This window comes from Lissotriton helveticus, chromosome 9 (genome assembly GCF_964261635.1).
Source record: "Lissotriton helveticus chromosome 9, aLisHel1.1, whole genome shotgun sequence".
Classification (NCBI taxonomy): domain Eukaryota; kingdom Metazoa; phylum Chordata; class Amphibia; order Caudata; family Salamandridae; genus Lissotriton; species Lissotriton helveticus.
In genome coordinates, this window is record NC_136070.1 from 612,225,462 (window position 1) to 612,250,344 (window position 24,883).

The 24,883-nt window shown below is 45.5% G+C and overlaps 2 long non-coding RNA genes across 2 annotated transcripts in view; one reads left to right on the forward strand and one right to left on the reverse strand.

Moving 5' to 3' along the window:
• Positions 1-18,388, reverse strand: part of LOC144782871 (uncharacterized) — a 32,230-nt gene extending 13,842 nt beyond the window's left edge. The window contains exon 1 of the long non-coding RNA XR_013601292.1: positions 18,270-18,388. This is a non-coding gene — a long non-coding RNA (uncharacterized LOC144782871). The remainder of the gene's footprint in view (positions 1-18,269) is intronic.
• A 72-nt stretch (positions 18,389-18,460) lies between these two features.
• LOC144782872 (uncharacterized) overlaps positions 18,461-24,883 on the forward strand; it is a 48,202-nt gene continuing 41,779 nt past the window's right edge. The window contains exon 1 of the long non-coding RNA XR_013601293.1: positions 18,461-18,541. This is a non-coding gene — a long non-coding RNA (uncharacterized LOC144782872). The remainder of the gene's footprint in view (positions 18,542-24,883) is intronic.

The following is a 24,883-nucleotide window of genomic DNA, read 5'->3' on the forward strand; positions in this document are numbered from 1 at the left end:
TATTTACAAAGTTGGATTGTTGTTATTGTTGTAAGTGTTTTTTAATCTGAATAAGCCAATAAACCAGAGACAATTTAGTGGAAGAGAAAATCTGTGTGTAAACTATGGCTAAATGGTAACTATATTACCATTAACACTTAGTACTTTCAGAAACGCAAAAAAGGGACTATCAGCAAGGACTACATTAAAACTAGTCATTATATTACCTTTGTAACTCGTAGATACTTGGAATGTAAATGCCAGCATTTATAAAGCGCACAGCTACCTCCAGGGAGGTGTCCCGGCGTTGGGGGCCGTCTGAAAGATTAGGCAAGCTATTGCCCAGAGTCACATGGTGCTGGGCTAACCTGGAGCCGGGGATCGAACCGTGAACCCTGTGGTCCTGAGTCAGAAACCCTGGCCGCTGTGCCACACCTCTTCCACAAAGTGGAAAGTTGACCAATGTGGCCCGGCTGAACGTTTTAAAGATCTGCGTTGCATACTGACTGAATCCATAGAGGCCAATTACAATGCAGCCCGTTACAGCTCCAACCGACGGTCTGTGCCTTCAGGGCTGCATCGTAATCAGTACTGCGGTTTACTTTCCAACCGCCAAATTATGATCTAGGTGGTCGGAAAGTAAACCGGCCAGTCATTCCGGCTAGCTTCTGGCGGGCTCTAGGAGCCTGTCGGCCAGTCGGAAGCCAGCCAGTAATCTCAAGGCTAGGTCTTTCCGTCCTTGAGATTACGATGCACTGTTTCCAGGATGGTTTCCATGCCAGCATGTCTGACGTGGAAACCATGTTGGAAAGCGTGCTTGGGGACCCCAGCTGGGCCCCCTTGTGCTTGCGGCCTGATGTGGGCCGAGGGGGCACCTGTCACGGGTGCCTGCCACGGGGTGCAGGGATGTACTGCACCTCCTTTTTCTCAATGGGATCTTGTGTTACGGCCGTATGACGCTTCCATTTGGAAAAGGGAACATGTGACTGAACAGTGTTCAGAGGTTGGTCTGTCCCAGGACCGAGACAGTGTCAGGCGACATCGTAATCAGGCCCTTATAACTGTTTGAAACATCACATGCCTAGTAAAAAATAAAAATCGGCACATTTTTACATTTGAAGCATTATTTTCCATTGTATCATCCATTTTCTCTTGGTTTGTTTTTACTTCAATTCTGATGGCCCTGGTTCTGCTGTCTCCAGTACTGCTACGAAGGCCTGTGGCACACCATAAGCAATTGTTAAGTATAATATTTGATCAAAAATCTTCTCCTTACAGAAAGACTGTAGAGGTCACTACCTTCTTCACCTAGCTCTGTTTTTTCATTCTATGTCCTGCTGGAAGCACTACGTTGTTGCATTATAGCCTCAGGCCGAGGATCCTACTCTTTTGTTATTCTTCTTCCTCATCCTGCTGGGGTGGGCTGGGTTGTGGGCATGCAGCTCAGTCTACAGCTGTGGTAGTGGCATGTGGTGTAGCTGAAGAACATAGTAGCATCAGGATGCTGTGTCGCCTTCCGTTACCCACCTGAATGCAGCATCCAGAAACAAAGAGGGGAAAAAAGACAAATGCAAAGCGGAGCTTTTTTTGCCACACAATGGGTCTACCATTAAAACAGCCTGCAGCATGGTAGTGGGTCAGACACCCTGCTGAAAAGGGTGGACCACTGACTTTTGAACATCACGCTGAAGCAGGTTAATGTTGCCTAAGGCTATAGGCTGTGGTGGGTGCATTCTCCCATGGCAGGCTGCTGATGTGGGTGCAGCAGTCCTCTTTGTTGAGCTCCCTGGAGTAAAATCAGCTTTGTTGTGATAAGCACTCGAATCGAGGGATTAGCCAACACCGGTATATATTTCAAGGGCTGGACCACTATCATTAGTGACAGATGGTGGCTATATGTCATGGTAAGGAGAGGGAGGATGGGTACTATCTGGATAACTCCACTGGCTTCTTTGGAAACATGTGTCGAAGAATCTGAGGCACAAGAGGAAGCACTTTTGCCATCACTGGTAGAACTCCCCTGCTCATCTTCCATGTTGCCTACTCCTGGATCCTATGATCCTAGACTGCCACTCTCTTGCAAAAGATGGTCACGAAGGCTGAGGGTATTGGCCCGTTTAAAAAAAAAAAAAAAAAAAAAAAAAAGGGTTGCTGAGGGACATAGGGACCAATGATGAAACCAAGCCAAACTTTCCAGAACATGATCTGAAGTTTGATAAACAAACAGCTAAGTGAGCTCACAGGTTTATTTACAGAAAGAAGCTGGAGAGTATCTGAGTAAATCTGGGATTCCATGATACTCAGCTTTCCTCTTCCAAAGGAGTTACGCTGCACCAGATACTTGTTCCATCCGCACTAGTGCTCCAGTCATGTCTCCATTGGAGGCACACTCCTGGGAAATAAAAAAAACAAAGAAAATGTATCCTATTCAGGATTTTAATGGGGATTTTAGTTCTGTCACAATGGGCACTTCAGCCAAATCAGATGGGGTGAAATCTGTGGCATATGGGTGACGTATCTGAATATCGTTGTCAGAATGTTTTTTCGCAATAAATGATGACCGAATTATCATTTACAAAAATGTTGTCTAATCGGAGTTACAACTGAAATTCTACACCCAATGGTACCACATTTTTGTAAACAATATTTAGGACACAATATTTATGTCAGATAATATTTCTATGATATTGGGCGATACTTCTGGCATCTGAAGGTACCTCACCACAGAACCTACCTGAACATTTTGAAGCGCCTTTGAAACATACCTAACCGTCGCTAAACTTCTCCATTAGGGTTTGTGCATGTATAATTTATTAAAGAGTTGTTATTGTAGAATTTTCAGCAGTGATTAAAGGTCTTAAAAGCCGGGAGAGATTGTGGTTGGTTATTGGCCATGCAGGAGATATGTCTATCGACTATCCGTCATTTCTTATGATAACATGAAAATTGCAAAAGTTGTGACAGGAGTCTCCCCAGAAGTCTGTCATTTGGGGACAATATCTATCAATCCTCCAGTGCCTGGTTTGGATCAGTTTCTCCCCCCTGGGGCATCATGATTACGCAATCAAGTTCCTGGATCTTCCTCTACAATGTGGGATCCTGGAAATGCGCATATAACGAGAGCCAATAAAGTTGCAGGACCTTTTGGCAAGGAGTGTGGAAGGTCTGCATTCTTCAGCCCTACGAAACAGTGTAGGAGAGTAAGCCTATTAAATCCAGTTCTTTGCCTTGAAGGATTTCAGCCCTAGACCTGAAGAGGGCCTAAAGGTTTGTGAAGACCATCTCGCGCAAGATAAAGTAAGTGAAGATAATCATTCCCTCATTGGTTCCCAGCTAAATGTTATCATTTATTTAATTTTCAAGATGTAGGTGAACATATGCCAATGTGGTCATTCAATCAGCGGTTCATGCTCTTTGCCCCAATTCTCCAGTGCTACCAGTTTTGAGTACCGGGGAAACCTTTCTGCCTGCCGACCAGTTGAAGCCTGTGTTGCCATTCTTCCTGTGTTTACTGCCTGGGGATAACTGTGTCACCCGTGGACCCCCTACTGCTTGTCTCCCGCCGCCCTTCGCTCTCCTGTCATCTGAGCGGGGCCGCCGAGCGGAGACGAGCGAGGACTGCACCACAACCCCCAGAAGCCCCAGCGCTCTGCCGCGTCACCTGCTAGCGCCAGGAGGCGCTCAAAAGCAGCATCATCACCGTCTCGCGGGACGCCGGGCGAAGCCCGGGCCAAGGGCGGGCCCGTTTAAGCCAGTTTAAGACTGGACTGGGCCACCCTATTGACAGTTCATCAATTCCCCTTCCTAGTGATATATCACCTGTTAATTCTTTGTTGTGTTACGGTGTTCATTATCGGACATTAGAACTTTGTTCACCCTTACTGTAAGCATGTCACCTAGAACTACCAGAAGCAGCAAACCTTCCCATGCTGCTCAGAAAATAGGCCCAATCGATCAGTTCATCGCAAAAGCAAACGACGCCATAAATCAAGGCGTCCTTTTGCTAGAAAGGAGGGTCTCCCAAGATTTAGCCACAGCTAAGCGTTCCTCTCTGGGACTATTGGCAGCAGCTAAAACTCCACTACGCAACTTAGAACCTGGCGCACTACTAGCGACCAATATGGCCCCGGGCACTGTAGATCTATCAGTGTCCATTGATCTTTCAGCCACGCAATTATCACACTCTTCCTTACCCCAATCACCCCTATCAATCGAGAGAACCCCGACCCTCTTCACAAATCCAACTCAGGAGGATTTCCTTTCTCCCAACACTAGGGGTCAATGGGAAGGAGCTATACCAAAAAATAGAAAGGGGAGTAAAGGGAAAAAGAAATCACCTCAAAACAATTCCCAGATTCGACAGGGATCCCAGTTTCAACTTATTGCCCAATCTCCTATAGCTGAACAATGTATAAGTCAACCATCGTTACCCCAGCAACAGGCTACTGTTATATCGACAGATATTATAAACCTTTCATCCGACATCTTCAATCCTACTACTAGTGGCAATGTGGGCAGTGGGCGGGACCCTTGCACTCATGACACCCATATATTGGTCTCTTTAGAGGCACTTATTAAATCATACATGAAACCTATTGAGCTATCTTTGTCTAAAATCGAAAAAACACTAGCAACATTAATATCTGATCTAAACACTAAGAAGAGTTCATTCCCCACCCCTACTCTTTCTGTGGCCCAAACATTTAATCCAAAAGCTAATAAGGTAGGGCCAGTAACAACCCATCAAACACCCCAAGCACATAAATCTGTGACTACCACAGCGGTAGTCCACCAAAAACCGTCAAGTTCAACTGTGCAGCAAACGTTACCAACTACCGCTGCAAAAAGGAGCCTCGTAATACCATCTCCCTCAGCTCCGCCCTCGCCACCAGTCCCCATTAGTACAGTACCCCATGCAACGAATTCAACAAAAACACCAGCAACCAAAAACGCTGCTTATAACACTAGACGAAATGGACCTCGCCCAGCCCATCTCCCCCCAGAAGCAACCCCATTTGTCATTATCATGACTGGGGTTCCTGAGTTGCATTTAAACTCAGAGGAACCAGGATGGTCATTAAAAAATAAAGTGCTACATTGGCTATCAACCAATAGGCCCCTTCCTTCCTATGCCAATAACAGAGTTATTTCAGTTCGTAGGGTCCCATGGGTAGGGAAAGAGTTCAAAACTATTCCCGGAGATTGTGTAATAATAAACTTTGAAGATCCCCAAACGGTCGAATATATTTTCTCCTCCGGGGGTTCCCAAATATCCTTAGAAGGAATAGGCACGAAAAGACTGTCTTTCTTCTATCCTCCAGCTAAACGCTATGCTCCAGGTCCAGAGTGGAACTGGACTCAGGTAGGAAACTGGAATAGAAAACCAGATTGGGCATGCTGGACGGGTCAAGGAGGCAGAGACACTAGGCCATCTTTTGACTGGAGGGTATTCCCACGTACAATAGATTTGATTGTTTGGAGATGGTGGATTGACCACCATCGGCCAATAACCAGGGTAACAGGAATCCCCCTTCTTCAGGTCTATCACCACCTATGCCACCTAGACCCTTATCACCTTTGATTCCACCTACCAGTCTGGTGTTATCACCTCCCACTGTAGATTTAACGGTCATAGCAGATGTACATTTACAACAAAGTGTTGAGGTTTTGCCCTATCCTGATAATGTTGACAACCACATCTCTTTTTATACTTTGCCCCAATCAGGAAATCCAGCACCTAACACTACAACACCATCGACCTTGCAAGTATCTGTATTATTCTGGAATGTAGCAGGTCTTCGATCGAAGATCTTACATGAATCATGGCTGAAATTTGTATCTACTCACCAGATAATCTGCTTGCAAGAGACCTGGACAATTGATCCGTTACATATACAAGGCTACAAAACATTTCACTCCCCAGCGTGTCCAACCACCCACGGTAGACCCATGGGAGGTTTAGCAGTATATATTTCAAATAACCTGGCAGTAAGGAATATCTCCATTCTTCATACCACTTTGAATTACCAAATATTACTGGTTATTTTTAACAATGGTACGTCATATTGTTTTATTAATTTTTATAACAATTTATCTCCAGCAGATTGTGTGAAAACTGTTTCTGTAATTTCTCTGTCTATAAAAGAACAACGCTCTAAGCAATCATCATCTGCTTGTAATATAATATGGGGAGGGGACTTCAACGTCCCATTGTGTGCTGCTTATAAAAATGGTAATTGCGGCCTTTTAGATGAAAAAGACTGCCCATTGACACACTTTACTCATTCCCTAGTAGGTGATTCTCTTAATGACAGTATTACGTCTTTAGAATTGATGTATGCTAATGAACTTGTAGACCCTCCTGTAGAATTTAAACCCACTTTTCACGGTAGGGGTTGTTCTAGCACTATAGATTTTATATTGTGTTCTTACTTTTTAAAGGGTATACTTTCTCAGTTTACCACAGGTTCAGAAATTTCAGGCGATCATTTCCCTAATAGCATTACTTTCAAGTTGACCTCGAACGACTCCTATCCCACTAGGATGAGCCAACTGACCCAGAAATCCTTGACCATGGACAGAACCAACGGTTTTTCAGTGAAATGGTCAAAGATTGACCCTATAACAATAACAAACAAGGTTATATCCAAGGCATTTCCATGGATAAATAACTGTCTGGCGGAGGAATCTTCCCCCGAGCAAATTATATCTAGCTTTAGGGAGATCCTCAAAGTAATTCAGGCTGAACTACTCCGTAATCATAAAACAGGTAACCAGTCTGCGCCAAGATGGTTTAATTCGGCATGTCGTAAAGCGTTAACCGCTTTAAAAAAGGCACTACATAAACCAGCCAGAGATAAAAATAAAAGTAGCTAAACTTAGATTTGAGTATAAACAGGCCCAAACTAACTGTAAAAAAGATCATAAGAAAAAACTGTGGGCACAATTACATGAGAGTTGCCGCAGTAAGGACAGTTCCCAGTTTTGGCAGGTAGTCAAATCCCCTTTTCTGGCCGAGGAGAATTCACATCAGCATTTGGATGTGGCTGTGACCGCAGACGAGTGGGTGACTCACTTTTCAAAGATCTTTAGTGATTCCCCCTCGGTCTGCGTTGCACAGGTTGAATCGACAGCTGATACCCCCAAAACGGAGGCATATCCAATAGATCTCCATTTCACTCTTGGTGAGATCATACACGCCTTATCCTCCTCAAAAACTGGAAAGGCTCCTGGCCCCGACGGAGTCCCCCTTGATATATTTGTCGCTAATATTGATTTATGGTCCCCAATTGTCACCCAGGTGATGGCAGCAGTCTTAAAAATTGGCCTTTTGGACTCTTGGTCCTCTTCCATACTTCTCCCAATTTTCAAAAAGGGCGATAGAAATAACCCAGCCTGCTACAGGCCCATTTCCCTCCTGGATTCAATGGGGAAGGTCGTGGTCGCCTAATCCTGGAGCGTCTCCAGGATTGGGCGACGGAGAAGAACATCATTACCGACCTCGAGTATGGTTTCCAGGAGGGACTGGGTACTGTTGAACAGGCCTTAAATTTAACCCTCTTAATAGGAAAGTATGTGGGAGTAAAACGGGGCAACTTATACCTGGTCTACGTCGACCTTAGTGCGGCGTTTGACTGTGTGATACACGCCAGGTTGTGGTCTATTTTGGAAGAGTTGGGCGTCGATCCTCCACTTATCAAGTTTCTGCGCGAGCTTTATTCTGATGCCTCGGCCTGTGTGAGATACGGGATGGGTGGAGAATTGACATCCCCATTCTCCATAACACGAGGAGTCAGACAGGGCTGTGTCCTGGCCCCCTTCTTGTTTAACTTATATACTAACGGGCTGGAAACAGCCATGTTAGAAGGGAGCCAGGACCTACCTACCATCAACCAACGCCCTATTCCAGCCCCACTATACGCTGATGACTCCGTTATACTCGCCAGAACCCTAGTACAGCTTCAAAAACAACTGGACAAATACTGTAAATATATGCTTTCATTGGGCCTAAAAGTGAACAAAAGTAAGACCTTTGTCATGTATACAGGCCCCAAGGTAAAAAGTTCTAAACATTTTTATTGAGCAAACTAAACTGGAACGAACTAGGTAATATCCCTATCTAGGTATTTTAATCGATGACCAGCTAACCTGGAAAAGGGCGATGGCAAGCAGGAAATTGCTTTACCAGAGAGCGACCTCGGCACTTGTTTCCTTTTCCAGAAAATTGGGTAAACCAGCTCCATCCGAGTTGCTCAAAATTTACCAAGCAAAATACCATAGCATCGCAACTTATGGAGCAGGCGTCTGGGGTTACATAAATATTGAAGACCTGCAAAAAATCCAAAATGGCTTCACAAAATACCTACTGGTACTCCCACAGAGCGCCCCAATATATGGTTGCCATATCGAGCTTGGTATTGACTACCTTTCGGATAACATCAAATGTCAACCAATTCTCCTATGGCACCGTATCTGGACAAAACCACAATGTCACCTAACACGTGCCCTGATTTCTGACTGCTTAAAAATGTCGTCCTGGAAGAGAATTCCATGGTTAACGTATGTTGTCAATTTTATGAAGGACCTGAACCTCATTCATTACTTCACTGAGCCATCCTCCCTAGTTGAAATAAGCAGAAAAGCATTGAAAACCCAATGCCTCAATCATTTAAGAGTACTGCGTCTCTCTAGCGAAGTAGATAAACAAGCAAACGTTCAAGTATTGATGGTCCTTAGGTATCCAGCCTTACCTCACATTTTTTATATCGAACTATGAAAAATACCTATTAACCAGGTTCCGTTTCAATTTGTTTTTTCGTCTTGTTACTTTTCCAACAGTATCAAATTGGTCTCATGACCTAGTTAAATGCCCGTGCGATCATGTCTCTCCCCAAACAACTATCCACGTTGTTCTGTTTTGTCGCTATTACGATCAAGCACGTAAACGTTGGATTATTCCATTGTTGCGCCAAATGGGGTTGAGGACTTGTCGTCCGGCTTTTTTAGCACTCCAGCACCTAGACTCTCAATATGTGGCAAAGAATGTAGCGCTGTTTTTGAAATCATGTTTAACGATCCGTAAAGCTATGGAGATAACGTCTAACTGAATTTTCGATCATCTGAATCAATTTTGTATATGGATTTTTAAGTATAATCTTTTTATATTTCTTATCTTGTAATGTAATAATGTGTTTTTACGTAAATGTACTTAATTTCCATGATGTACTTTTTATGATTATCAAAACGATTAATCGAATAAAAGATTTTGAATTGAATGAATTGAGTACCATTTGGCCAGCAATCAGCTCCCTGTGTGTTTAACAGGCTTCTTCTTCGATTGATACATGACTGGTAAAAGATTCATCAGAAACGCACGACGTGAGCCAGTTGATGCTGAATTTCACCAGAACAACCTTTGGAAGTCAAGACTGCAGCGGTCAATGGTGTCTTGAGTTCCTCTGAGGCCCTTTTCCAATGCACACATTCCTTTCTTTTCAGCGAACGCTCAAAATCCAGTCTTGTCAGAGTGTCAGTGTTTATGTGAATGAACTCTCTTCTTACGCGACACTGGCTTCAGCTTCAGGCAAACATACAGCTGAAGTGTCCTTAAAGAAATACAATATGTGGGTTTCCATCCCTTCCAGGGAACATTCTTTAAACCAGATACAAGTCAACAACGAAGACATTCAGTACCTTCTATGAAGGACAAACAGAAAAAGTAGGAATAGCAAGCTTGTTATCTCAATTTTCACATGCATATTTGTATTATGCTTCTTAATCACTAGATTAACATAACTTGCTGGCCAAGAAAATGAGATTTGGATTCAGGGCCCTCTGCGTCATATGCATAGCCATACTTTGCCACCAGCCTGCTCAACTACACAACAAACTCACTGCTTCTTGCAAAGCGAGATTCCACTGCAATGTTGATCCTTCTGAAACTCCCTAAAAATGGCATGTCTAGAATATCAAAGCATTCAATCTCATGCTATGCTTCAAAACACTGGATTACTTATCAGAAGACATCACTCTCCTTTTTTACTCTTAATCTAGAAAACACTAAAGGATCATTTGTAACGTGAATCAGTTTTGAAAGCCAATGTATAAACTCCCCCTCGTTGTGGCCTACATTGATTAGCACTCCTTGTTACAAACATTAAATGTGTATAACTGATATATATCACACTCCAGAACCTCAGTCACTCAAAATGTTAATTAAATAGCTCTGCTCCCAATGTTAGGCGTAAATCCACTTGGCAGGATCTAAAGGTGCTCAGAAGCAGCCCCCCAAAAAACTGACTTGTTAATATTACTGTATCTCCTGAACAGTACCACCTGATAATTGGTGAAATCATCCTCATGTGATCTGATCAGGTAGTTTAGAACCCTATAGATTTACAATTCACTGGGTGTCCCAATATTAAGCATGTTTGAGGTCAAAAGCAACACCTCTGATCACTGCCTTGTTAGGGCCTGGAAGGGCCTTGGGGTAGAACCTCAGTCCATGTATGACTCCATCACATCCTTCCTATCAAGCTCGCCATATCAATACAAAGCAACCCTCATCATCAGCTACAACTCGTCACACAAGGGGGCTAATGACTACTCCAATATTAACCAATTTTAAGTTGCATGTTGTTACATTCCTAATACAGGTGAGCTACTTTGAATACATCTTCATACATTTCCTAACTAGATATCTAACAGTTCACCAGTTCTTTCTTTTTTTAAATACATATCAAATGGACCACCTTAGGAGACCGGTTTTACCTCCCAACTACCTGTTCTGAAGCAATAAGTCACAGTTGTTAGTGCGGGACCAACTTGCAAGTAAAGATTAATGCCTGATTACTTACGGGTAACCTTCATTATGCCCTTCATTATGCCAAGACCAGGTCTTCCTGTCACAGCCCTTACACAATGAGCAGTTCTCCTGCTCCAGAGAAACCAATTACCCAGCTAAGCCAAAAAGTTCTCCCAAGATGGCATATAATACCCATCATGCATAAAGGGAGGAATTAGTCATGAACCCATCCTGAAGTACCAAGCAAAAGTAAGATGGAACAATCACCATACAAATAAAATGGGAGGGAGGGCAGGGCTCGGGACTGACAGGAAGACCTGGACTGAGTAATGAAGACTACCAGTAAGTAACCGGGCATTACAAATGTCTGATGGATGCCACTTTAAACATTGCCCAGTAAAATGAAATGCTCCTAGTATAGCGACCTAGGAATGAAGAGGAAACCTTAACATCATGAGCGTGAATGAAAGCCAATTTCATCTACCGGGATGAGTGGATGAAGATGGCTTAAGAACTTTTCCAGATAGACAAAAAGTCACAGTGTCCACTTTCCAAAATAAACTAGTTCTCTCCAGGTAAGTCGAAAGAGCTCTGAGAAGATCCAGAGAATGAAGCCTTCCCTCCTCTGAAGAAGAAGGATCAGGACAAAATAAAATAGGGGGAACAATATCCTCTTGACAATGAAAATCAGACCCCAGTTAGGGCAGAAAAAAATGGGCTCGTAAGAAGAATCACCTTATCGTCACAAATCTTCAAAAATGTGGAGAGGAAAAAAGTGCTCCAATCTCACTGACCCTACTATCGGAAGAGATGATCACCAAAAACAAAACATTGGCAGAAATAAATTTAAAATCCACCGAACCCAGGGGCTCAAAATGAGAACCAGTCAAAGCATGGGGCACCAAAGGCAGATTCCAAGAAGCGACCAGCAAGCGAGAAACTAGTCTGAGGAAGAAAGCTTCTCAGAAGACACGAGACAAGAGGAGCCATGTAATAACAATAAAACAAGAAAAGGAAACAGTACTTATCTCTAGACTTGCCAGGTAAAGATTCTGCAGCACAGAAAAAAAGGAACAGGATTTGGTCATGAATAGTTCCTCCCATTATGCCTAATGGGTATTAGACTCCATCTTGGGAGAACTTTTTGCCTTAGCTGGGTAACTGGTTTCTGTGGAGCAGGAGAACTGCTTAATGTGTAAGGAGTGGGACAGGAATCCGGATGAGGAGGTAATGCTCCAGGTTCGATAGCTGTCACTTTAAGGGCACCATAGGGAGTATCCACATATGAAGCAAACAACTTCCTACGTTCCATTTAATTCACGTTTAGTTGGTCCCCACTAATGTTATTTCTTACAAAGTGCTACATACACCAAAGATGTGTGATGCTAGGGAATTATACATAAACACAAGAAAAACAAGCATTAGAAATGCAATAGGTCTCGCAGCATTAGAGTTAGTGCTTTTAGAATTGTTAATGGGTTTTTTTGTAAATCTTTAGCATGAGGTTGAGGGTGAGTGAGGGTGAGGGGTTGAGGGTGAGTGAGGGTGAGGCTGAGGGGTTGAGGGTGAGGGTGAGTGAGGGTGAGTGAGGGGTTGAGGGTGAGGGGTTGAGGGTGGGTGAGGGGTTGAGGGTGGGTGAGGGGTTGAGGGTGAGTGAGGGTGAGGGGTTGAGGGTGAGTGAGGGTGAGGGTGAGTGAGGGTGAGTGAGGGTGAGGGTGAGTGAGGGTGAGTGAGGGTGAGGGTGAGTGAGGGTGAGTGAGGGTGAGTGAGGGTGGGTGAGTGAGTGTGAGTGAGGGTGAGTGGGGGTGAGTGTGGGTGAGTGTGGGTGAGTGTGGGTGAGTGTGGGTGAGTGTGGGTGAGTGTGGGTGAGTGTGGGTGAGGGGTTGAGGGTGAGTGAGGGTGAGTGAGGGTGAATGAGGGTGAGGGAGGGTGAGGGGTTGAGGGTGAGGGGTTGAGGGTGAGTGGGGTGAGTGAGGGTGAGGGGTTGAGGGTGAGTGAGGGTGAAGGTGAGTGAGGGTGAGGGTGAGTGAGGGTGAGTGAGGGTGAGGGTGAGTGAGTGAGAGTGAGGGTGAGTGAGAGTGAGGGTGAGTGAGGGTGAGTGAGGGTGAGTGAGGGTGAGGCGTTGAGGGTGAGTGAGGGTGAGGGTGAGTTAGGGTGAGGTGTTGAGTGTGAGTGAGGGTGAGGGTGAGTAGTTGAGGCTGAGTGAGGGTGAGTGAGGGTGAGTGAGGGGTTGAGGTTGAGGGTGAGGTGTTGAAGGTGAGTGAGGGTGAGGGTGGGTGAGGGTGAGTGAGGTGTTGAGGGTGAGTGAGGGTGAGTGAGGGTGAGTGAGGGTGAGTGAGGGTGAGGGGGAGTAGTTGAGGCTGAGTGAGGGTGAGTGAGAGTGAGGGTGAGTGAGGGGTTGAGGGTGAGTGAGTGAGGGTGGAGGTGAGGGTGAGTGAGGGTGAGGGGTTGAGGGTGAGTGAGGATGAGTGAGAGTGAGGGTGAGTGAGGGGTTGAGGGTGAGGGGTTGAGGCGAGACCTAAAAACCTGACGATCGTAGGGTTTAGCAAGATTTTGGGGGTGAATGTAAAGAGGCTTGATGTGTGCATAAGTGCCTCTCAGGCAATACTTAGCATGAGCCCCTTCCCCTCCAAGAACACACCCCCACAGAGTTATTTTAAGTTTGCACAGCTGCATTTCATGTCCAGATGAATACTGAGAATGACAATTTTTCATCACTGAATAGAACTGATGTAGCTTATGAAAATAACACACAGTTTAAACAAACTGGAGATATACCAATAAAATACATCTATATTATTATAAATAACACCACTATTGTTTCATGGCGATCATGTCCGTAAAGGAAAGTAATTTGTGTTACAGCATAAGCGTTTAAAGAGTTTGCAATTGTTTCAAGACTATTTCTATACCATAACTGTGCAACGTTTCTCTACACGGACATAACCGCTTTACTCGCCATTAGAAAGTGACACAGACTATAAGGCAATGAAATATCACACAGGAGCACACTGAAAACGTGCAAATGTCACACTTAAGACTGAAAACTTGGCAACTTTGGACAATGCGGGGGTGGGGTGCCGTGCAGACTGAATACCTGTACCAGTCAGATCCTTCAAGACTGACTCTTCGGCTGTTAGCATCAATTTGCAAATCCCCGCCTCAATACCTCAAGTGATTGTAACATTGTTTGGACACGGGAAGTCTTTTTGCAATAAAGCTTATTTGATTCTACAGCCACGATTTCTACTGAAGACGGAGGGAAGAGAGGGGAGGGGGGAGGAGAAATGCGACACGGCGGGAAGGGGAGGGGGCGGAGCTGATTGGAATTGAATTGGTTGAAGTGTGAATTTTTTTAAGTGGGTGAGGGAATGTAACACTGGTTTGGCAGGAGAGACCACTGGGACAGAAGCAACATAGCAGGGCTGGGGGGTGTTGTAAAGCAAACGGGTGACCGAGCAGTGAGGGGTGGAATAAAGCAAACTGACGAGCGAAACATGAAGCAGGCAAGGAATACTACTGGCAAGAAAGCAACCTGGAGGAGGTGAGGCACAGGAGTTCCAGCAGCGCATTACTGAGGCAGGTGAGGAACGGGAGCAGGCAAAGCCCAGGTCAAGCAGCGCATCACTGAGGCCGGTGAGGGAGAAGCACATGGGTGAGCAACATGTCGCATGGCAGAGGGGGAAGAGAAGTACATGCGGGAGAGCAACACCGAGCATGGTGGAGGGGGACGAGAAGTACATGCGGGAGAGCAACACAGAGCATGACGGAGGGGGAAGAGCAGTACATGAGGGAGACCACTGCAAAACACTTGCCTGCATACTGGCGCTTAAATAAATGCCTGTTTCGACCCTGGCACGGGACGCTGTCTGGAGAAGGCCGCACCGCCGGTGCATCATCCGCTCGCCATTTTGGAATACTCGAGAAGTCGAACAATGTTATGACAATGTTTATAACTTTTACAGTCAGGCCTGGCCGCACATCTGCACAGCATCAGACCCTGGTCAGGCCCACTGAGAGGAAACCATTCTTTAGCTGGCAGCGGTTCGCTCCAGCCAGATGTTATCACTTTGCCGGTATCTTTTCACTGAACAACAAAAAAAAAAAAAACACGTTTTTTCACATGTCTAAAGAGGAAATGGGAGTCTCTTGTTTGGGAGGCATTTTGCAATAAATTCATTCGGCTCTCTGGCTGATTTGCTGTGACAGGACTGAATGCAGTTCCGAGACAAAACCAAGCTTCCCTTTGATGTCGCGGCGCTCGGGCCCTGCCAGTGCAAAGGAAGCAGCCTTATATAGAGGCACAGCGCGAGCTGCAGTATGCGCGTGAATCACCGGGGCTTCAATGCCTGGGTACATCTCAATAGGCTGTGAAATTGGACAGTCACCTGGCATGTGCTTATTTACACACTGCCCTCCGCTGCTCTTTCTCAAGTGCCTGTGCACGGCGCGACGGGCGTCTCTCATCCTTTCTGAAGCAGCAGTAACTAACGTCTCTGACACCTACTCATTCCGGCAGGCTGTCACGTGAAATGTCAGATCGCCGTCATTACTCGCATTGTTGCTGCAGGAAGCTTGAAGCATGAGTCACCATGGGTACACATGCAAACAAACCCGGAAAATATGTACAAGCGGAATTCAGTTGCGTTGTGGTAAATCCACCGATAATTAGGAAGAAAGCGAGTTTATAAAATGTGTGGCAAGTGCGGGGGGTTTTATTGCACCACAGCTGTGAGATAAAAATATATTTCTACAGGCGAGGGAGTTATTTCGCGAATGTTTGTGAAATATGTATTCCGACCGATGGAGGCCTAGTCAACCGAATTGTGGTATACTTTCTGGGAAATATGGCGAAGGCTAGTCTCAGCCGGACTAGCTTCTCACCAAATTATAAGATTGCTCTAAAAAGAACGCCTTCACCGCCAATCTCTGTAGAATGTTTGTATATGATTGCCTTTATCGTATCAGTGATCTCTGACAAGCAAAGTTATGTTTTGTCATACTTTAGAGCTAGCATGCTACTAAAATCCACATGGCTCACTAGAAATCGACATGAAATAACAAGACGGACGGACGGAGGAGAGGGGAGGGGGGAGGAGAAATGCGACACGGCAGGGGAGGAGAGTAGGAGGAGGAGGGGGGAGGAGAGTAGGGGAGGCACGGCCTAGCGGCAGGCAGGCAGGGGAGGAGGGGGGAGGAGAGTAGGGGAGGCACGGCCTAGCGGCCGTGCAATCAAGTAGTGAGGGGGCGGAGCTGGGGGAGGCTGTCTCAGAGAGTAGGCAAGGCGACACGGCGGGAGGGGGCGGAGCGGGTAAACAAAGACGGACATGCACGCGCCCGTGACTTTTAAGGTCAATGCGCATGCGCATAAGCTTAATGCGCATGCGCATTGACCTTAAAAGTCACGGGCACTGCAAGGAATCGCCACGATTCCTTGCAGTGTGGATAAAGAGTGGATGAGCCCCTATAGTCTCGCTTGCTCGATGCGCATGCGCATCGACAGGCGAGACCTAAAAGGAAAGCCACAGGTTTCAAAAATTGGTGGTTACTGTACTATCTTGGTAACTCAATGTTATACGAGACTAAATTAAAGCAAACCTATGAAGCAATGACTTTAACACCCTGCATGCCTTACTGATGTAGAATCATGAAACTGTCTACCTCATACTGCATCGTGAAATATATGCATCAACTGCAAGAAGCACAAATGTCAAGGCAGTCATACATTAGAGCTGCCTGCCTAACTTTACACAGACTGCTTTACTACATAAGGTTCCGGGCCACTAGAATTATGCGGCAAGAGAGGACCAAATTATGCAGCAGGGTTGGGTACATTTTATGGCAAGAAAAGGCAAGTTGTGTAGCATAATGCGGCACATTTTTTTTAATAGTATCACTTTGTTATTTCCTAATTTTTAAGGTGTTTTACCAAGAGCCTTTCACTGCGCTGCAACACATGTTGCTGCCTTTTTAGTACCTTGTGAAACGTTTGAGCTAGAAACAACATTTTTTGTTGCTAAAATCTGCAGATTATGCAGCAGATGGTGGATTATGTGGCAAATGCAGCAAATCTATAACTATAGGGACACCGGAGCGTCCGCACAATCACATAATTCCCCTGGCCCTGATCATGATTAATAACATACCAACTGTGTACCTGGCTAAATATGTCTTTCTTCCTCATATTGGGATTCCAAAAAGTTTTTAATTTTTCAATCCCAATATGAGGAAGGATTAATTTTGTTGACCAATCAGAAAGACTTAATCGTCTGAACTATAAGCTGTGCAACAGGGTGTCTCCTTCCATAGGGAGGAGCTGTGTATTAGGTTCAAGTTTCGCTGGGAGGAACAGACAGCGTTTAACCCTGCCTGCACGCCACAAAAGTGTAACACAGATTACAAACATTGAATTACCGCTGTGCAAGTCCTGTATCCACAGTTAAATATGTCTTTCAACAAAATAGCACAGCTGGACAAATAACATTCGAATAAGGAAATGGTAAAGTCCTTTGGCATACTGAGCGATAAAGATAATTATCTAGTTGAAACTAAATTTCCTTTCTCAATCCGCATTAAGAAAACTTAATAAACTATACATCTACAAATGCCTACCAACCGCACAATCAACCAATCGATCGAAATCTCAGAACCGTAACAAGGGTGTCGAGATCGTGAATGTGCGAAAATGCCATCATAAAAGGTGTGAGCGGCAAATACAGATTTTACGCCCAATAAACGAAAAATAAGTGTTCTTATAGCCCTAAAACCGGCATTATTGTTTCAATACCTTCCACTGTGCTACCACTGGTCTTTACCCCTCCCAACCCACACACACTGCTCACCGTTTGGGCTTTTAATCATTCATTTGCCCCCTTCTCCCTTACATCCAATCTTTACTTAAAAGGTCATGGTTTGTCATTGGGAAGGTAGATATCTGCTAGTTCGTGAGCTGTTCAGGCTGTACCGTGCTGACGGTGGTCTTTGTGAAACGTCTAGTGTGGGTATCAGAGGGGGGCGTTGGGGAAATCAGATTTGCCAGTTAAGGTTGTGAGCGCGACATGGGGTGACCGTGAAATCTTTTTGTGTAGCAGTGGAGGAAAGGGTGCTCGATGGAGCTGTGGGGGAGATGCAGGGTGTCAAATGCTGGCTGTCCTAGCTGAAAAAAATACTTCTGGTATCAAGGGGAGGCGGGGGTGGGTAACGTGGGGGAGTGATGAGTCGAGTCGTGCTGCGGCTCTGGACAGATCAGCAATGGCTGAGGGAGGGGTTAGCGGTGGCTAAGGGTAGAGACAGCGATAAGAGGTGTAGGAGGGCTACACGTTTTCCCCCGACGTTCTCCAACTCTTCAAGGCCGGGAAAATCGGTAATGGTTTTCGCCCTAAATCGAAACCTGGATTATACGTGTAAAAACGAACGCTCTGAAATATTTTAGAAAGAGATGTGGAAGGAAAAAACCCTTTCCTTCTAGGGTAAGAAATACAGTCACCATGACAAGGAAGAACCCTCCCGGCCGGAGATAAGGCGGAAGAGGCGTGGCTCAGCGGTGCTTCCGTTACACGCCAGCCTCTGCGTTTATGGCGCTGCTGGATTGGGCGCTTTGTGAGCGTGTCTCCTATGACGCCGACCTATCGCTGCCACGGGACTGGTAATAGCAGGTGCCGGAGAGGGCGGGGCGAGGTTTGAGAGAGCAAGAGGAACCGAGCATCAGAGATTCAAGTTGTGTAGGCGTTGGTAGAGCGAAACTTGATATTCAATGAGGTATTTTATACATTGCTGGCTATGGCTACGGCTCTAAAGTGCTTCGACCAGGGCCCTTGTGGTCCAAGTGTCAGATAGCTGTTTGGGCCCATACATACAGGCCACGTCCGTGCCGGAGTACACAGAGCGCAGGCACGCTTACTAGGGGGAAGGCGTGCAAAACTTCGAGCTGCTACCGCACCTCTATTTAAGCCCACGGGACGCGCCCGGCCGTCAGAATGAGTGCACCATTCAATGGATCATACTGGCCGGCTGGCACTACATCCATTATAACCTTTCCAAAAAGAAGAGAAAAAAAACATAAATATGGAAAATATAATACAACACAACATTCATGTCCGAGGTACTTCAGACACTTAGGGCTAAGATGTAGGTAATTGAAATTTACCGATTTGAAAATTTTTGAAAGATTTGAAAATACCGAATTTTACCAATTTGGTATTTTCGAATGGGTAAATGCTATGTGGGTAAAAAATTGGTAAAAAAAATACTGAATCGTTAAGATTAGGTATTTACCGAATCTGTATATACCGATTCGGTAAAATAGGAAAAGAGTCAAGGGTGGCAGGGTGTGCACCCCTGAATAGAGCTGGTGTGCACATGTGGCATACATACATGCCCTAAGGACATGTGGCACTGGTGTAAATGCACACATTTGAATTTACAGAGGTATTCCTTATTTACCACCAACTAATAGTTGGTGGTAAATAACGAATCCTTAAGCCACAGAAGCACTCTTCAAAGTGCTTCCTACATGTCATTTACCGATTCGGTAAATACCGAATCGGTAAATACCGATTCGGTATTTACCGAATCGATAAATTTGCCACCTACATCAGAAAAGCCTATTACTGGTCGGTAGCAGCCCGATTTCGGCCGTTACCGACCGGTAATCGCCTTCCTACATCTGGCCCCTAGTTCTTTATTCATGCAGTCTCCAACTGTAGTGCTCAGCAAACAAAGTCTTGACCCTCTGACTAGGCCAGGGATTCCATGGCAGGACCAGAGGCTCAGATTATGCTTCTCAATCTTTACTACTCAAAACAGCAGCCAATAAAAAACAAGCATTGGCATAGCCAATAGGTCTCGCCTTTGGGAGCTTATAAGTGTTTAGCAATGCAGCTCGTTATCCTGGGTGTTACAACATTACTGTAATTTCATTTGTCACTGGTGATATGAGGAGGCTATGTACAACAAGGATGCACGTATACTGAATGATAGGTGCTACGAACAACGGGAACAATTAACAACAATCTGTCTTTTATTAAATAAAGCTGCCTAGAATGTTCTGAGGCCGGTGTTGTGCACTGTAGATAGAGATTACATAGAAAGCAGGTTTTCTTATTAGTTTATTAGAGGTCTGTTCTATAGTTAACTGTGACCTCACAGCAACTTCTAAACATTTCACCGGAAATAATGCATATTGGTGTAGCTACATCTTTCGACCATACACGGAGTCAAGGGGGAGGATCAGTATGCGTACAGTATGACCGCCAGTGCAGTCAGTCCAGCTTCCATTTTGTTTGAGGATTGCACCGCTTTTCCGTAGGTAGGAGTACGTAGTGCTGGGACATGGGTAAATGAGCAGTGGCAACTGAACTCCGGTCAAAATGAACCGCAGTAATAAGTTACTTCCATTGTATAACACTTAGTCATAGGTGTTTAAGTATTCTCAGTGCAATTTGTGCTTACATGAATGGCACATTCTTTATCTAAAAGCACAGCCGCATATTTTGTTAGTTGGCAACTATGTACAAGTTTAGAGAACCTCGGAGAGCACTGTGATAAGTTGCTTTGGTTGTGTGACACGTGGTCATGTTAATTAGCTTTCAGCTTCATTGCGAGGTTAAGAAACACCATAATGAACCGCAATGGTAAATTACTTTTATCTTATGTTATGTTGGAAGGGGATGGGTGTATGTGTAAGCAAGGATGCCAGCATGATAGAAAATAAAACCTACATCTGACACAAAACCTTTGGCAGAGTAGGAGCTGGATGGAGGGCCCCCTTGCTGCAGTGCTGCCACAAACAAATGGGCACCTATACACAGAACAAGCGGACGCGTGAAAACAAGGCTGCAGTGCAGCCTCCACTGCAGCACTGGGCTGAGGCTGCACCTGAAGAAGACAGCGCTCGGCGAGTGCTACAACAGAGTGAGGGGCCCCCAGGTCGAGTGAAATAAAATTAAGAATAAAACGCGCAGAGGAAGGTAACAATAGAATTAGATCGCCCTGGAATGAACCCGGATTAGAACAAGATAGCCCTAAGCCTGGAGTACAACTGCTTGACCGGGAGACTGCACTGGATTGAAGCAGAACAGACAGAAAAAAAGCGAAAGCACGGCGCGTTGTGTGTAATAGTAACCTGACCCACGAGGAATGCAGCTGCCACCCTGCACGCCGCTGCCCGCTCTCGAGAGCAAAACGCCGTGGGAGTGAACATTACAAAAGAGGTGGACCATGCACCCATCTTTAGCGTGCTTTCATTGTTGAAAGACACACGCAAAAGCCAATCCAATGTGTGGGAGGAGTCAGACCCACACGGAGTAAACACAAGAAGCCTCGCAGGGTAGCGCATGCGCGCTGTTAGGCTCGACCTAAACAGTAAAATAACATAAACACTACATGTCCCCTGAGGCTTTGAACCATGCCTCTTTAATTAACCAATCCGAGGAGTCCATGGTCTACAAAATAGCAAGGCACCATCTTATTGCCTCTTTCTTTGCTGCTCCGCAGTCAAGATAAGGGCCTCGCTATTTGCATTTCTTATGACTTATGTTATATACATACTGTGTTTTTATGAGTGTTAATTAATTGATTGTTACAGCATGATGTTCGCAACGCCGCACTTATGATTGTATGCCTTCGCGATACGAGTGTAGAATTGCCGAATTCCTCAGCTGGTGTTGAGCTGTTTCATATCTCCAATAATATTGATTTTGTCTCGTTATTTGAATTTCAGTCGTGTTCTCTTCCCAGCGGCCGTGCTGCAACAGCGCACGCTCTTCGCGCTGCAGACAGGGAGTGGCTCCTCCCTGGAAGTGAGGACGTGTGGAGACCCCAATTGGGCTATTTGCGCGTTCCACTCAGGAACCTGCACAAGTTAGTGCACGCAACCGCAGGCTTCCCGATACACACTGACTGACGCCTCTCCCTGGGCTCGCATAACAGTGGGATGGCAGTATTGGCAGTGACGTGCTGTTCAGGGCAGCATTACACAAGTATTTTGGGCAGTTTTTTCCCTGCATTTAACCCTTTAGAACGCTGCTGTCATTCAGCACTAATTTTTATAAACTTACAGCCGGTTTGTAGGCATTTGGGGCTTTTCAGCTCCACATAAGTCCTACTGCAACAGCTTTTTTGGTACCTTTTGGCCTCCATGCTCCAGCTTTTTGCTCCCACCTGACACCCTGTTCATATGCTGGTCAGGGCTGTAAAAAATTGGCTTCCCTCTGGGGAATTTTCAGGAGAATAAGTTATATTCACCAAAATGTCAGACTTTGAAGTCTACGAACAAGAGCTAGCTGCATATGGCCCTGCAGATGATGAAGGCTATTACTATGATGAGAATATGGAGACCCTCATTGACAAAACTTTAGATAGTAAAGTAGATAAGGGTCTTTCCTCCGCCCTCCAGCCCATCTCACTCCGCCTTGATCAGTTGGTAGGTGCTACCCCAAATATTCCGCCTGGTAACCCCTCCTCTAGCCCTCCCCTCCCGCCCTCTGAGCCCCAGGGCCCATCTTGGCGCCATGTTAAAATTGACACGAAGTTACACAAAGCCAAAGCTCACGACTACAATGTCAACCCTCTGGCCCCCTCAGCACTGCCTAACTCCTCCAACTCACCCCCGCAGACCGAGATAGACACTGATACTGATTGGTCACAGGAATCGCGCCCGCGCAAGCGCGCCAAGACACACAAACATTCTCTTTCCCCGTTACTCCATCTCCTTTCACTTTTGATCCTTCTAGTATTGTCCATCCTAGATCTTCCGGTTGAGCCCCCGCACCGGCTGTGTCGGAATATATGCAGATTAATCTGCGTAAGAGCTTCTACAAAGAAGTTAGAGCCAGTCTTAGATCAGAATGCCCCAGACCAGACCTTCCGAATAAAACGGCCCTGACCCAGAAATAGATACGTCTATGCAGACCTTTCTCAAGAAATATAAGAAAGATCCCAAGAAAGGTATAGATAGGGCTCTTACGGCCTGCCAAGTCAAGCTACGCGATATCTCTAGTCCATTGGCAAAGATATTGGAGTTAGCACTGCAGGCACAAGAGATGGGTGCAGCCATCCACCCGGAGGTCCTAGCTGGATGGATTCAGAGCGATTTGCCTCCTTGGCAATGCGAACTGTGTACTTTCTTCTGAGAGACGCAAGTCGGTCCTCTTGAGAATTGGCCCGCAACTAGTAGAACTGGCCTCAGCCGAACCACGCCCTTTAGCGGAAGGCCAACTTTTTAGTGAACGGTTTGTGGAGGATATCGCAAAATTCGTAAACACCTTCACACCTCTGGACAAGTTTCAGTCCTCCCTCAAGAGAGTATTCCATCCCCTCTCTGGTAGGGCTGGTTGTGGCAGAGGACGTTCGGCCGGCCTCTATAACCAGCAAAGCCCTCAACAAGGCTTCGCCCCCAGAGGCAGGGGCTATATACAAGAACCAGATCAGGCTGGATTCCAACCCACTCCGTGGCCGCTACAACAGAGAGATCAACCGAGGTTTCAAGAACAATGACGCCCACTCTTCAGGTAACAACTCTTTTTCTCCCTTCGATTCCCTTGGGGGCAGATTGATGCATCTAGTTTACAATTGGTCAAAGATCATCTCAGATGCGTGGATCATGAACACTGTTCAAGGGTATCAAATAGAATTAATCTGTGTTCCCATCCAACAGATTCCTCCTCCTCCTCTCCATTTTTCCACAAGAACAGTCTTTTATAGACTCCGAACTACTGAACATTTGACAAAGCAGGCTATTGCTGCAGGAACCTTCATTCCAGACGGTTTTTGCTGCAACGTCTTCTTGGTACAAAAGAAAGGAGGAGGACAGAGTTAAGTGTTAAATCTCAGAGAGTTCAACCCCATAGTAATTTACAGACATTTCAAGATGGAGGGTATCCATTTTTTAAGGAGACCTATTATTAGAAAACAATTGGATGGTGCGTTTGGACCTAAAAGATGCTTATCTAACAGTGCCAATTTTTCTTCGGCGCCAAAAATTACTCTAATTCCAATGGAAAGGTCAGTGGTTTCGATACCAATCTCTTCTCTTCAGTCTCTCATCAGCCTCTTGGTTGTTTACCAAGCTGCTGAAGCCGGTAGTGACTCATCTACGAGAGATGGGAGTTCGCATGATTGTCTACCTAGACGACATGCCACTGTTGGCACAAGATCAGAATCAGCTGTGCATATATCTGCAGTGGACTATTGCTCTACTTCAAGAGTTGGGTTTTGTAATAAATTTCCAAAAATCCATGACAATACCGTCCCAACAGGTGGACATCTTAGGTTTTCAGATCGACTCAGTGACGGCTCAATTGCTTCAACCAAGATCAAATCCATCAAAAGGGAAATACGAACGACACTGTCGAGACAGATGGTTTCTTTGAGATCCCTAGCGAGGATTGTGGGCCTTCTGGCATCCTTGATCCAGACAATATTCCCTGTTCCTCTCCATTACAGAGTATTGCAACGCCTCAAGATTTAGTACCTTCAACAAAATTTCAGTTACGATCAGTTGATTACTCTGTCACCTGAAGCTCAAGAGGAACTGCAATGGTGGTAAACACATATGGAGGCTTGGAATGGCAAGGCCATTTTCGGAACGTATACTGACGTAATTATGTAATCGGACGTCAGCCGCTGGGGCTCAAGATGCGGAGAATTCGCTACAGGGGGCCGTTGATCAGCAGAAGAATTGAAATTAAACGTCAGTTGTCTAGAGTTGTTGGCGGGCTCGTTTGCCATCAAGTCGATCTCCCCAGTGAAGAGCAATTGTTGCAACCTTCTCAGGATGAACAATGTATCAGCGGTGAGGTAATAAATCACCTAGGAGGGACGAGATCCCGTCTGTTAGCCATTATTGCTCTGGAGTTCTGGCACTTCTGCCTAGCACAGAAGATCACAATAGTTGCGGAATACATTCCCAGCAAAGACAATTGAGTGGCAGATTGAAGATCAGGTTCCTGACAGATTTCAGAGACTGGAAAAACGATCCTGCCGTGTTTCAAGAGATCATGACTATTTGAGGCCTATGTCAGATAGATCTTTTTGCCTGGCGTCTCAACACCCAACTTCACCGCTTCCACAGCAGGAGACTGGACCCGATTGAAATGGGAA